The sequence below is a fragment of the Lepisma saccharinum genome, chromosome 28 (genome assembly GCF_977018435.1).
Source record: "Lepisma saccharinum chromosome 28, izLepSacc3.1, whole genome shotgun sequence".
Taxonomy (NCBI): Eukaryota; Metazoa; Arthropoda; class Insecta; order Zygentoma; family Lepismatidae; genus Lepisma; species Lepisma saccharinum.
The window spans coordinates 43,678,829-43,687,103 of record NC_139256.1 but is presented as its reverse complement, the minus strand read 5'-3'; positions in this window follow the sequence as shown (position 1 = coordinate 43,687,103).

The window sequence follows — 8,275 nt, the reverse complement described above, 5'->3', positions numbered from 1 at the left end:
ACATATCTTGATCCTGGATCAGATCCAATTGCATTTTAGTGTTTAAAAACATTGCAGACCATGCTAGGCCCGGAGCACTGTAAAAATACATTGGATCCAGCTTATAATTTTCCATGGAAGATTTTCTGAATGCCTGCAGTATATCAGCTAAGAGGGTCACATCAAGTTTTAAATAAGCCTTGTGATAATCACCAAATGTCTGGCATTATAAATTGTTCCACATCAATTGGGCATGGTGATAATCTTCATCAGTGATTCCAGATCCTCTGATTTTGCTGTAAAACTCTTGTTGTGGTGACAGAGAACACTCATCAAATTTAGAAAAATCTGTAACATAATCATATGGATATACACCCTTCCGCCTAATTAATTTCAGGTCCTGATTTGGAAACAAAGCACATGTGATTTTGAATTGATCATCAGATAATTGAGTGGCCAGTGTAGCCAGGCTAGCAGACAGAATTCTGTATGAATCAAGAAATCTTAAGTGAATAGGAACACCATTAACTTTAATTATTTTGCTAATGGCAATATATTTCTCATTATTTTCAGCTAAAATATTTAAATTCTGCTTGTCAAACCCCTCGTACCTGATCAAATGATGAAAATCATAATTGGATGCACCATGGCAAAATATAGGGACAAATTTTGGTCTCTGGATCTTAATATTACAGCTATTACACAGGGCCATTAAGAATTTACCATCTGTATGAGAATGGTGATGAACCTTGATATTTGTATCTGAAAATTCAGAATCACATACCGGGCATTTTTCTGCATTGTTGAAATCTTCAATCTGTTTCTCTGTTAAAGGCAACATAGGTTTTGATTTTAATAAGACATTAGATGCTATGTCATGGCACTCATTTTCTATTCTATCTGCAAATTTTTTGATGGCATCTGGTCCCATGTATAAATCTTCTTTACTAACAACCCCATCCTGTACAACCACATAATAAAAACTAGAAGGTTCATGTAGCTGGTATGGTGTAATTGAAGATTCCTCAGGATCTGGACTGCAGAATGCAAGGGGTTTGAGGTTTGATTCAAAATCACAGACTATATATGCTGGGTGTTCCAACAAGGCTTCAAATTTTTTGAATTTGGCATTTTCACTTGGATTAGGCATCACCATATGAACAGGTTTATGGTTGCCACAGTATTTCAGATGCTCAATTAACTTGTTTTTAGCAATTTCTGCATTTTTTTCACGAACCCCATTTATTATTTTTTTACCATCAAATACAATTAAACATCTTCTACACAACTTGAATATTGTATTGGATTTGTCTAGTTGTGTTCTCACTAAAGCTTCAAGATTATGTATCAGAGTATAATGGTGTGTATCATCCCCTTCAATTAAGAGCAGATCAATCGGAACAGCAGAATCATCATCAAATGTACTGATTCTGAGAGGTTCTATCAAGCAATTGCCACGGCCAGTAGAACAAATAAATACATTAATAGATAATTGTTTACCATTGATATTCCTGGCCTTTTTTTCAAATTTATCAATATTCTGAACAGACATTGGATATTCTAAACCCTCCATTGCTTCATCAAAATCATTTTCATGTTGTTTATAATAACTTATTCGCTCAGGATGCCTTGAAACTGGATACAAAGCAGCTAAAATACACCACAAAAAGCATTTCTCATCATTATTTTTTATATTAACCACGGCTGTTTTGTTTTTAATATTGGCAGCTAATGGCACATAAGTGGAACCTTGTAATGGGCTGAATTCAGAAACATTAACATAGAGCTTGTGTGGAGATCCGCATAGGCTCCATCCAGACTCTTTTCCAGGAAATTCAGAGTGTTTAATATTCAATTGATCTATCAAACTGCTTATTATTTTGTCTGAATTTGCATTTGAATATACCGGTACAGTTTCTGTTATGTGGGGCTGTGTAAATTTTGTGCCATTTGGCTTCTTATATTGTGTAAACAATTTGAGGGATAGCTTATAAGAGCCATTTTGTGCATTTAGAATTGCCTGCACATCTGGTTTTATACTGTTCAAAAAATTCTTAATGTCACATTTTGGCTCTGATACAAACCGGTGATCCCTAAGTTGGCCATTAAAACTGCTATGGATGAGTTCATAGCGTGGCTGCTTTGCTGGTCCAGCATTAACAGGTGTTTCATGCTTCCTTTTCAGACCAGATGTAGATGGTTGTGGGGGCAATGTTGATGACTGTGCAGAACAAGTACCTTTATGTTTATATGTGAAATATTCCAGATTATATTTTCTATGGCATTTAGGGCATATTTTTGTGGGAGTTCTGCATTTGTCTGGATTACAATTCTTTTGGTGCCTGGCCCAATTGGGGCTGGTTATATTCTTATTGCATTGATTACAATATTTTTGATTTGGCATTTTTGTTGTTGTTTATTATATAAGATTTCCTGGGGTTCAAATCAAAACTTTATACTTAATAAAAAATATCAGTTGGGTTCAGTAGTGTGATTTGTGTGTGTGTGTGTGTGTGTGTGTGTGTGTGTGTGTGTGTGTGTGTGTGTGTGTGTGTGTGTGTGTGTGTGTGTGTGTGTGTGTGTGTGTGTGTGTTAATATTTTTGGCTTTGGTATTTATATAAAATTTCTTGGGGTTCAAATCAAAACTCTATACTTAATAAACCTATGACAGGTTGTCAAAAATTCTGTATATTAAATCAAATAGATTTGTAATTCAATTTATACAAATCTGCAATATTTTTGTGTTTAAAAATATGAGCAGCACTGCAACAACACACCCTTACTCTTCAACAACTCTCACAATACTGGCTGATATGCAATGCAAAATCTCTTTATATACAGACCGCATTGAAAACATCTGAAACAATAAGCCAATCAGAATATAACACATCATCACATTATGTCATAACCAACCAATCAGAAAACAACACATGTCTAATAATTTATTGCATAATATTGGGTAATAATTTGTTGCAAAACATGATGCAATATAAATAAACCAGAAATAGGCCACAAGTGGACCGGAAGTAAATATGTGTGGGTGGGTGTGTGTGGGTGTGTATGTGGGTGGGTGTGGGTGTGTATGCAGGTGGGTGTGGTCAAGGTCAAGGTCATCTCAAGGTCAAGGTCAAGGTCAAGGGCAAGTTCAAGGTCAAGGTCAATGTGGGTGGGTGTGGGTGTGTGTGTATGTGGGTGTGTGTGTATGTGGGTGTGTGTGTGTGTGTGGGTGTGGGTGGGTGTGGGTGTGGGTGTGGGTGTGGGTGTGTGTGGCTTAGTTTTAGGTGTGGGCAAAAAAATATCAAGAAGGGCATATTTTTGACAAGCTTATGGACAACAATCTCACAGATGTGGCTTTTGCAAGTGTGGACAAATCAATCTCGGGGGCTCATCATTTCACAGGAACTTCCCGAGGGCATTTTTACAAAAATCTTGGATTAGACGGAGTACCACACTTGAGCAAAAAGCTCATATGGGCATGTTGAGCCAGTTTTAAGTGTAGCCAAATCTGCCTGAGGGGGGTTCATCATTTCTCGTCCTGGTTATAGGTACTTTTACACTACTCCCCTGCTCACCTAAGACACCTAATCGCCACCACTGTCTGCATACATTCTTACACAACAAAAACAACATGTAAGTACTCGTAACAAAGGCCTCGTGAACGAAACACTGTATAAAACAATGTACGCGCATTACGTTCTCATCAATATCATAATCACGCTACGACGCCAGTCGTCTCTGATTCGAATCCCGGCCTGGGCATGGATGTTTGTGAGTGTTCATTCATCAATTTCATCATATCATCATCACTCATTCCCATCTTCGCAAATTAGCCAAAAGTGGCACAAAAGTGAAGTAAATTAAAGCTAATCAATCAATAATCAACCAATATCATAGGAAATGGAACTAGAGACCTGCACAAGACCCGGAAAAAACCCGTCTGCGAGGAGGCGCGCCTACAATAATATGCAACACGCAAGTCAAGCCCAGGTGTTGGAAATCGCGCAAGCGAGCTTCACGTCACAGTTGTGCACAGGCATCGATGCCTGGCAGGCTTTTCTATTACCCGGGTCTTAAGAAGACCCGTGAGACTCGATGTAGTTCTTGCAAGTAGACGCGAGCACTGCTGTCAGTGTTGCCAACGGCCATTATATTTCACTACGCATGGAAATATTTGAATTTCTGCTAGGCGCAGGTGCCTTGAGGTTGTAATATAACTATTGGCGTAGCAAGGGGTGAGCGAAGTGGGCGACCACCCTGGGCCTCGCGCATATAGGGGCCTCGCGTCCTATGAGGTTGATACGAAAAACGTAATAAATAGAAGTGAGAAAGATAGAAAAGGCTAATTTTTTTGGGCAATAAAATTAAAACATTTTACACGACTTGTCGAGAAAATGTGCTTGAAACACAGGAAGGTGGAAGTCTTCATAAACGTCAACATGTTTTTAAGGGTATAACGTCATTAAGTTAACGTAGAGCAGTTGGTTAGGCGCTGCTATCCTTATTTTTCATCAGGCGTGAAAGGTCGCGGGTTCAAATCCCACCCTCTCCTCTTTTTTTTTTTTTTTTGTTTGCTGAACAGATACCGTTGATATTAGAATATTTAAAAAATGAATCCGATGCACACTTGAGGGACGTCCCTTCTGCGCATATTTCCCCTTAGAAGTTGGAGATTTCCAGGATTTAAAGCTAAAACGTTTATTTTTAGTTATTGTTCATATGTTGTGTTAACACACACATCATGATTAATTCACAAATCACATATATGTATTCAGGATGCAAAATGTTATGTTATTTAAGTTATGTATTGTTTGTTCTTCACTGACACCTAAAATATTGATTATTTGATTTCGATATACTAAAAAAAGATATACAATTATGTTAAGTAGTGATGTAGTGCAGTACTGTAACGAAGGAGAGCGTTTAATGAGTTCAAATTGCTAAGATTGGTAATTTTATGTCCGTTCCTTCGTAATGACTGTTTTCAATCCCCTCACCACCATCTTATATTCTAGTTTAACGTTATAATTTGAATGAATACGTCAAAACAGAGGCGGGCGGGAGCTCTAAGCCTAAGGGGTCCCAAACAAGTCAAAACAATTCTCATTTCTCATGTGAAACATTAACGCAAAAATTGCTTGGACAATTTTATCCAATTATTATTTTCTTGAGTAGAAAGCGCTTTGTCTTGGCTTTTCTTCTGTCTCGTGACCTTGCATAGCCTACACGATTTTAATATGTTAATGATAAAGCACCTCAAACTGCCACGGAGCAAAGTATGGGGCATTTAAATGCTTCCGGTGTTTTAAACTGAAGGGTATGGATAATATTAGCAGTTCTTCCTTCGTTCCTACAACTTCAGATGCAGCTATTGCCCTCTGTAACGGGCACGAAGATGATTCATCTTCAGAATATCCTGATAAAGTTTTACGTTTCAGGAATGTGCTTAAATCTGAAATCAAGTGCTTTGGCAAAGTTTCTACTCCTTGATAGCTCTTCACTAGCTTCCAGTGTTCTCTGTATCCTGTACCGCCTTTGTTTCCTACTCTTCCTACTAACAAACACGAAAAAATAACTATATTTCTCAAAATTGAAACTTAGGAAAAACTTCTGGAAGCTTGTAGTTTCGAATGGCATGATTCAGCCCAAATTTACCGGACTCAGTAATCTCAATTTTGAACGAGAAAGGGCAAGATCTAATGTAAAAGTATCATTCGCTGCCCAGAAGCCAGCTTTCTGTTAAGCAAGGTGGTTTGATTTAAATCAAAATTTAAATTGGGGAATTCAATTTTTAAAAAAATCACTTATTGAAATCACTTTAAATAAAATTACAGAATAATGTACACAAGAAATTTGTAGATATCAGAATTGCCAAAATTACAACAGAGAGAAAATCTGTTTGATTGATAGATTGATTGATTGATTTGGTCAATTTATGCACAGTAAGGCTAATCGGGACTGGACCTACAGTTTAAAGTGGGATCCGAACCACCATGTGCCTCCACCGGGTATCGAACCCGGTACCCCTTGATTACAAGGCGACGACACTACCACTGCGCTATAGGGGAGCACCACCCCCCGCAAAAGTATAATGTAGAATAACCACCAGTAACACAAAGTCCAAAATATTTACGATGGCACTTTTTACAAAACTTGGTTCGTACTCCTTTACAGGTGTCAGCAGTGGCGGCAATTAGGGGCGGGGCCGAGAGAGTGTAGTTGCCCCCCCCCCCCGACTTTTTGAAACTATTGCACCACGCTAACCTCATGTACCAAGGGAAATTAAACTGTCCTTGCCCCCCCCCCCCACTTTTTCACCTTGACCCCTTAGTTTTGGAACCCAATCGCCGCCACTGGGTGTGAGTGATACAAATGTTTTCTAGCAAGGAATAAATGTCTGCAATTTCAAATTGATAAAAGTGATGAACATTTTAAGTGCTCCTAGAACAGTTTAGAATCTAAAAGTTGGCAACGGTGACTGCGTGACTCATGTATCTGGAGACGGAGCAAAACCGGAATGAGCATACGCTGAAGATAAGCGAGCTTCGTTTTGCAAGGCCTTCCAGTTCGTGGGCTTTCGATGCTTGACGGGTCAAAACTCAGGTATATAGTTTTACTCGCCCGCCCGACCAGCCAGGCGGGCCTAGTAAGCGAATCTGACCGATATGCAGCCCTCTGAATGGAACACGTGAATGTAGGGAAACACATGACTCTGCATTAAACTACCTATCTCCTCAACCCCTGACTCTAAGGGCAGTATACAAAAACCAATCTCTAGAGAAAATCATAAGCTATGAATTTGGATCAGTAACTTTAGGACGTAAATTACATAGTTTCTTACATATTTGCTGTTTTTTGTGTCAGAAATAATCTTTTACGCTAATTCTAAAAATTAAGGAGAAATTTGAATCTTTCTAATTCAATTAAGATTTATGGTAGCACTATCAAACAAAAACCATAATTTAGCAAATTTTCTGTTCTTTCATTTTGGTTATCTTCACTTATTGTGTACAATGCACCGTTTTCGAGATATTAATTTTTGTTAATTTGTAAGTTGAATTTTTGGCGCCAATTTCCAAGATGGCGGATGTTCCTCAAACATTTGGGTGGCGGATTTTTAATATATTAATCACTATACCATTCCGCATAAAAACATTTATGTTGCAATTATTTCCGGGTGAAACCGTATATTTTCTCTACTAATAGGGGATGTGGGGGTTAGGGCTACACACATTCTCGATCTCGGCCATTTTGGAGGTGAGGTTATCAGCACCACTCTCTGGCCGCCTTTACCTCCCACGGTTGACCCCAGGTACCCATTAATTTGAGGCTGGGTGAACCTTAGAGCCGGTTTATGCGGGAAGAAATCAGGAAAGAATTCCGAACTTAGACCAGCAACGCGGGAGATCCGGGAATATTACAATTTAAAAATCCAATCATATATCACAGACCTACAACGGTAAACATATGAAGTCAAGCCTTCATTTCTTTGCTAATACTTGTTACAATAAAGATACGTTTAAGAGAGAGAGAGAGAGATAGTTTTCACAAAATATAATAATAATATAAAATTAGTGTCGCATTTTTTATAAAGTTTAACTGTGGTCGAGAGAGATATCATTTTGTGTTTAATAGTATTGCAATAGCGTAACATGTCTCATAATTTATTTTATAGTTTGATGTTTTACTTAGGAATATATTGATTTTCAATTTCCCGTTGCTGTGTAATTGCGGAAAGGGGGGGGGGGCGTTCGAAAGGGAACGGTATCTGCCGCCACCGCCCAGGCTATCGGCGGCCCCGTCCCTATAGATTGGCAAATTTTATTTTTTAAAAAAAAATCACTATTCGTAGGGTTGTGTCTTTGCAGTTGGACACACTTGCGTGAATCAACTTTCAGAAGAGACGTCGCTGTCTGGCCTTGACCAACTGTTTATGTAGCAGTTTGCTCCACATGAGACAGTCGCACATGCGTCAGCAGCATCAGGAGATTTTAGATCAGACTTCCTTGTGACGTCATCCTCCGTCCATGCACGGAGTTCCAAGTGTCGAAGAACTCATAAACGCTCTGCGCTAGCAGTGTTGCCACACGAAGGGAAATTTCCCTTTTTGAGGGAAAATTTGGACCTAATTTTAAGGAAAAATGGAAACTTGATGAAAATGCTAGGGTTTAAGGGAAATTTGAAGGCATCAAACTAATATCAGTACAGATGGTATTAAATATTATGTTACGTGTTTATTTCATGTCCATAATTATTTGCTGTTACTTATTTCTACTTCTTTTGGGTATAAGCCTAATG